Source organism: Solanum pennellii, chromosome 4 (assembly GCF_001406875.1).
Source record: "Solanum pennellii chromosome 4, SPENNV200".
Taxonomy (NCBI): domain Eukaryota; kingdom Viridiplantae; phylum Streptophyta; class Magnoliopsida; order Solanales; family Solanaceae; genus Solanum; species Solanum pennellii.
Genome location: NC_028640.1, coordinates 35,692,674 through 35,700,019, shown reverse-complemented (window position 1 = coordinate 35,700,019; position 7,346 = coordinate 35,692,674). Strand labels below are relative to the sequence as shown.

The following is a 7,346-nucleotide window of genomic DNA, read 5'->3' as shown; positions in this document are numbered from 1 at the left end:
CAAAAATCACCAACAATCACTGATAAAAGTCTCAAGATAACCTAATAATACAGAGTCTAACAATGGTCTGGAGTCTAACCTCATAATCAAAGGTCCAGACTCCGACATCTAACACGAGGTTTTTCAAACTACTTATAGAAAAATAAAAACCTAATTATACAAGGACTCTATTTGCTTGAAATCTGTCAAAACACGGCTGGGTCGACGGACCTCACGACGGATCGTCGTGGTCACGACAGGCCGTTATGGAATTCGTCGTCCCATACTTGTGCAATTCCTTCTGCTGCTCTCTTCATTACCCTCGACGGCAAGTATGACGGACCGTCATAGGCGCAACGGTCCGTCGAGGGTCATCGTTCCAAAACACTTAAACTCTTGAAATATAGGTACTGAGATTACTTCTCTGAACTTCATGACGAACCTGCAGGACGGACTCTCATAGACACGACGGACCGTCACAAGCTTCGTAACCCCACACTTGGTCAGACTTCCCCATCTTCCTTCAGCAGCTTCACTACGCTGCCACCTACGGACCGTCATAAGCTCCGTAGGTGGTCTCTTCTGCATTTTTTCGCTCAAAATCTCTGCATTCATCTTTGGACAGATTTCCTGCAAAACAAAAAGAAACTTATATAAAAATTAGCACAAAAAGGCTTTTGGACACACTAAACTTAAGGAAAAAGTATTAATAATACCGTGAAACCACGGTATATCAAGGGTCAAAGTTGAGTGTCAACAAATTATCTAAAGAAAGACAAATATCGTTCATTACATGGCTTGTGAGTTCCAACACCATCATTATAATTTAAATGTGGTTTAATAATGTCTCTTGAAAGTTTAGAAACGACTTTTAAAACACAATGAAAGTGTCTATGGACCGTGTCCCTCAAATTTTGAAAAATATCTTGTATCATTCGATTTTCCTCTTCATGTGCACAAGTCATTAAGAACATGACTAACATTTTATTTATAGACATTCCACACGTGGGCTTAAGTCTATATTTTTATTTTAAATCTTTGGATAGATCTACAAACACCACCTTCTTTAACCGAAAATTTTCATAACAACGAGTTTCATTTTCTCGTAATATCTCTTGAATAAATATATACCCGGAACACTTTGATATACGACAAGGTTCTTTGAATAAGTAATTTTCATAATACATTATAATGTATTTACCTGCTATCCGACATAGAGCCATCCACTCTTTTTCGTTTTGCTCTCTCTTACTTTGTTCTGGTTCTTCATCTAACAAATCACTTAAATGGGGTGATATGGTAAAGTCCAAATCCTCCATTTAACTACAAATAAAAATATCTCCAATCAAAAAAATCAAAATTATAAAAGTTTCATTATTTCACGAGTAATAATACATATATTTTACTTACTTACAACATTTCTGAATCAACAATAGAAATTTCAATTCTATTTATTTATATTAGTAAACACATTTATATAAATTCAATCACAACATACATTTTTATATAAATCCTACACAATAAACAATTATATATAAATTTACAAAACAAATATATGTATATACATTCAACATAACAAACACCTATATGTAAATGCAACACAATATATACATTTACATAAATTCAACAAAACAAACACCTATATAAAAATTCAACACAACAAAGCATATGTATAAATTCAACAAAATGAATACCTATATATAAATTCAACAGAACAAATACATTTAAATAAAATTCAACACGACAAACACATACGTATAAATTAACCATACAATGATAAATCTAAACAAAATTAAAGATAATAAATAAAGTTCATGCGTACAAGCATACTGTCAAGCATAAAATAAAATTATTTTTTCCTTAAAAACACATTATTCACACTTTCTTAAGGTATAATTGATAGTTATATTCCATCCAAGACTTTCGAGCTTCATCAATAGGCATCTTAAGAAACACTTGTGGAATGTCTTTTTTAAGAAACATGTTCTCAAAATAGTTGTACATTTCACCCTTTTCAATAATATCGGGAATATTTGCCGAAAAATTCATATACTTATCAATGGTGGAATCATCTGCCGCATGAGATGCAATAGTACTTTTGTTAGACATTAACTCTAGCAAAGAGTGCATATCTTCTTTCATTGAAGCAACTGTAGATTTTGTCTTACTTTTTTCCCCTTGATTACTAGTTTCAATACCATCAGTTGAATTTGGTCTTTTTAATGATGGTTTAGGAAACATAGTAGAATTCATATCTTGTGGATCATCACTTTCATCACCCCCTTCATTATTAGTATTAATGAAGTGCTCCATATCATCATTATCAATATCATTTGGTCTTTTTTCGTCAGAACCTACCTCACTTTCAAAAAATTGGGATTGATTTGAGGCACGTGCTCTTTTCCCCGTAGCAACAATGTTAGAAAATAATGCATCTTAGCAAAATATCAGTGAGAGATCCTTATTCCTAAGTTTTCAATATGGAACATCTTCTTGTAACAAAAAAATGAAACAACAGACATATAAAACAATGTGAGAAATGTATCTCAATTTTTCGCTTCCACCAATCATCATCTGCCATAATTGTATTTTTAGTGGCATCTCATCCTATACATGTATCTCCTCTAATCAACTTCTTAAATAGAATCCACGCGGCTTTTATGTCATTCCAATTATTTTTCATTTGTATTTTTTTATAGAGTCTTCCTGTACTTTCATAGAATGCTTTAAACGTATTTTTCCATCCATCTTTAAATAAATGAGTTTTTGGTCTATTTCCTTTCCTAATATCTAATTCACATACCTCTATAAATTTGAGATGAGCATCATTATTTCACTTAGCATTAGTTTGTATGTCAGACGTGGTGTAACTGATCTGAAGAAGAAAATTGGTAAGGAAATTTAAAATAACTATTTTCATAATTTTATGTAGATGAAAAATATATACTACACACAATCAACATATATATACATAATCCAAAAAAAATGAAAAATACAGAAAATGCACAAAATGAAAGTTACAGAGGACGCACAAAAAAATACTTGATTAAAAAACACAACACAGAAAATACAGAAAATACACAAAATGAAATCAGTTACAGAAGACACGCAAAAAGATATATGATTAAAAAACACAAAACATAAAATATAGAAAATACACAAAATTAGATCAATTACAGAAGATGCACAAAAAATACATGATAAAAAAAATAAAAATCGAAAAATAATTGAGAAAACTTAAGCTTTCAACTGATTTCATTTTTCAAGATATTATCGCCATCAATCGAGAGAAAAGGAAGAAAACTAATCAAAATATAATAGAAAGAAACTTGCTTCAAGGTTTATCTTCACCCTTCAAATTGGTAAAAAAGGAAGAAGTTTTCTGGATGCAGCAAGTCCCAAACGTGAAAAAGAGACAACTGGGAGAAAGAGATGTTAGGGTTAAAATAATCTGGGCAATTTGGAAATTATATAAAAATATTAAGGGCAAAAAGGTAATAAATTTGGTCAACGTAAAAGAGCTTTTAAGTTTAAAAAAAAAAAGCACCCCTCACCTAACTTTTGGCTTAAAATAAGTTATTTTTGACTTAAAGTAAGTCACTTTGAGAATTGTCAAACGCTTAAATAAGTCAAAAGCCAACTTTTAAGTCAGTTTGACCAGCTTTTAAGCCCATCCAAACAGGCTCTTACTAGTGTGGATTCTGGAAGCAAAGCTTTAGAATTTTTGGGGTTACAAGAACATAACCAAAATCCCAATCCTTTTTGTGTTTCTCCTAATGCCAAACACGTAATTCATTTATATGACTATCTTATATTGGTTTGTTTTTGTTTTTTTATTCATGGAAAAGTTTAAATGTGTTATCTGACTTTGAGAAAAGACTCATTTATGTTATACATTAAAAATTTGACTTATTTATACTATTTTTTTATGATAAAAATAATCGAAATGACATTGATGAACTACATTTTTCATGAAAGATTAAACTTTTTTCTTGTCTAGAATCTGGAGCAAGTGGAAATAAATCTTATTCTCACAGACTATTGTATGTCTGGAATGACAGGCTATGATTTGCTCAAGAAAACTAAGGTATTCTTTTTTACCTTCTTTTAGTTCTATTTAGTTATCATCATTTTAGATTTCATATTTAAGTTTTCAATCTATAAATATGAATTAATTTACTTTTATTAATTAATTTGACCAATGAATATAAATTAATTACTTAGTTTTTCTATATTGCTCAAAAGTATATTCCAAGCCTAATAATATCTCAAAGGTAAAATAGGAAGAATATTATCATTTATTCATTGATTTTGTTAAACAACAACTAATATGAAACATTTAATTTTAGTAAGCACGACATATAAATAGAAACCTCTTGGCTCTTACTTCCATATATTACTCTTTGAATTTCTTTCTTCATTCTACATTATATATAATATCCTTCCTTGGAAAATAGTATAGAACATCAAATTGTTTGTGGTATTATGCAAATAGTACAAGTTTTTTTCCTCACAACAAGAGGCTTTTCATTATTAATGGTGTTCTTTTCTCACCTAACAATTTGACATCATGTGGGCAGCCTATGATTGCTTGTCTTCCCTTAATGGATCCTTTTTTAACCAACCTTTTCTTTTGCCCATCAATTTAACTAATGAGGGAAGTACTATTAACACTTTTAAGGAATATTTTGGTAGAATGTATTAGGAAAAACATAATATGCATTAGTCTTGTATATTATTAGTATCTTGTTCGGTTCTTTTTTTCAATCTATGCATAACTAATACATTTTATTGTGTATTAATGTGTGTATTGATAATGCCATGAATTTTTAGGTGTTAGAAATGTAATAATTTTATGTATATATTAGCATGATAAAAAAAAACTCAATTGTCCTTCAAAACCTTTTTACATCTTTTCCACCATAATAGTGGAGGGTGTCTTTGTAACTAATTTTTTATGCAACACATGCTATTTTTAATGCATCAAACCAAACAATACATAGAATATTTTATGTATATCAATGCAAGCATAACTAATACATTCATGGCTAATGCAGATGTTACTAGTTATTACGCTCTATTTAACATTATTCTTATACACCATCAAACGACCCATTAAAGTATTTTTTGTTTCGTCTTAGAACTATTGGTAGTCTTAAAAATATTATTTTATATACCTAACTGAACATAAATATACTCATGATGTTTCCTCTAACGATCGGGTTCCGTTGTATTAGAAATGCCAACAAGGGAAAAATCAGGATCAGAAAAACTTTTTTCGTAGTATTAGGATTTTCTCAACCTTGTCCAAATTTGAAGGAAATCAAAGTCATCAAGGTGTAGGGAAATCTGGTAGCAATTGGATGGAGTCAATATGAATTCGATTACATGATTGGTTAGATAACTCGTTGAGGAATTCGGATGACTTTACGAAAATGAATTTGGATAAATAGAATTCGGGGAATCGATAGTAGCGTTACGGGCTTTTACTAAGCGTAGAGGATTAAGAGTGTGTTTTAAAAAGGGGAAATTGAAATTCCCTTAAAAAAGTCCTGTCTCAATTGTGCCGCTATAGCAGGAATTATGTTGTAGCGGTGATGTCGCTTCAGCAACATGGGTGCCCCTATAATAGATGAGACGGGACTTAGAAAAACTAAAATTTTCAACGAGGGATCATTGGTCCAAAAGGTGTCGTTGTAGAGGGATTCATGCCGCTACAGTGGGATGGGTGCCATTGTAGCGGGATGAGCACGAGTTAAATCGTTAATTAAACCTACATTTAGAGCTAAAGAATGATACCTTGGCTTTTTCAACTCATTTTCCACCATTCTTGAGGCTAAAGGTAAGTTTTTCACTTCCCGAATTCGTTTTTCGATCCGTAGAATGTATTAGAATGGGTCAATATTAAGAGGGAAGGATTTCTTGATAGTTCTATGGTGTAATTTAACCTAAAATTGACTAGTTGGGATTAGTGGTTGATCTAGGGTTCATAGAATTGTTAGTAATCCGGGTAATTAGTGATTTTCTATTGATTCTCGTGCATTAGCGATTGTTTGTAGACCACGAACAAGAGAAACAAATTCAAAAGGGGAAGGAACAAGTCTCTTAGGGTTCAAGCTTATTTCGAGTTAGGTGATGATTGTGATTTCATGAATTTCTGATGTATGCATGGTCTTGCTCATTGTGATACTTATATATATGAACATTGCAATGTTGATCACACTGGTTGTAATTGAGATAGATGAATGATGTAGCAATGAAATCATGATGTACATGTATGATTTTAATGATGTACTTGTGATTGTGATTATGGTATGTGATTGGGGATCGTATTGCCATGTTGTTACAAGCTAACTGGGATTGGTTGTCACATTTCAGAATAACTTCTGATCGGGTTTTCACGTTTCGGCACAATATTGGATCGGATTGCCACGTTCTAGCATACTTTGACATCGGATTGCCACGTTCCGACAAACTTATTGTTTGGGTTCCGTGAGAGGATCAATGATGTGTTAAGCAGGTGAAATGTTTTATCGAATTGTCATGTAGATAATGTTATATATGATTATATATATGCATGTGATTATAGTGTTTATTTACTTGCTTATTTTGCACTAGTAGGATAGCCGCGTGATCCTAGCAGTACACGGTAATTGTGTACAATTCTGCACTTGCTCTTATTTATGTTGAGTACATGACATCTTCAAGTTTCTATTGACAGACCTCACTTAGGAGATTAGAGATTATCGCATCGACTTCAAGGGTGATCCTCATCTTTCGGGCTACCATGGAGTTCTCATTCGTCTATGTCCACCATTTCCGGACATAGACCTTTTGTTTACTTAGTTGAATAGTACAATAGTATTCTCTTGTTTAGACTTGGAATTTGTTAATAATTTTGGTACATTGACTTTCAAAATTTAGGTTTATCTTCCGCAAATTTTTGTTGTTAGATCTTTTTATAGTAATGGAACTTCATTTTTTTAGTCATTCAACTTGCTTCCGTAAGTTAAATGCCTTAGTTTTGAAATAATTGTTTTAGTTGAATGGTAGTAGTGATCCTCCCAACGGCTTGTAAGTGTGGGTGTCAATCACGATGTATTTTGGTTCGTGACAATTTGGTATCAGATTCTAGGTTTGTTGATCTTAATGTAAAGAAACGAGTCTAATAAAGTCTCGCATAACAGTGTGGTGACGCCTTTATTCTTTTTCGAAAGGATATAGGACTTCAGAAAATCTCCATTTTTCTCTTGTATCCTTCATGCTATGACTTGATTCCAATTTGCATCTGTCGATTTAAATTGGTATCTAACTTCTTTCACTTTTCTATCTGCAGATGGATAATACTAGATATAATGGCTTTAGGA

The 7,346-nt window shown here is 31.9% G+C and overlaps 1 pseudogene; it reads right to left on the bottom strand.

Annotated features, from left to right (window-relative positions):
* Positions 1–1,854: 1,854 nt before the first annotated feature.
* Positions 1,855–2,833, bottom strand: LOC107016685 (annotated as a pseudogene).
* Between the last annotated feature and the right edge of the window lie 4,513 nt (positions 2,834–7,346).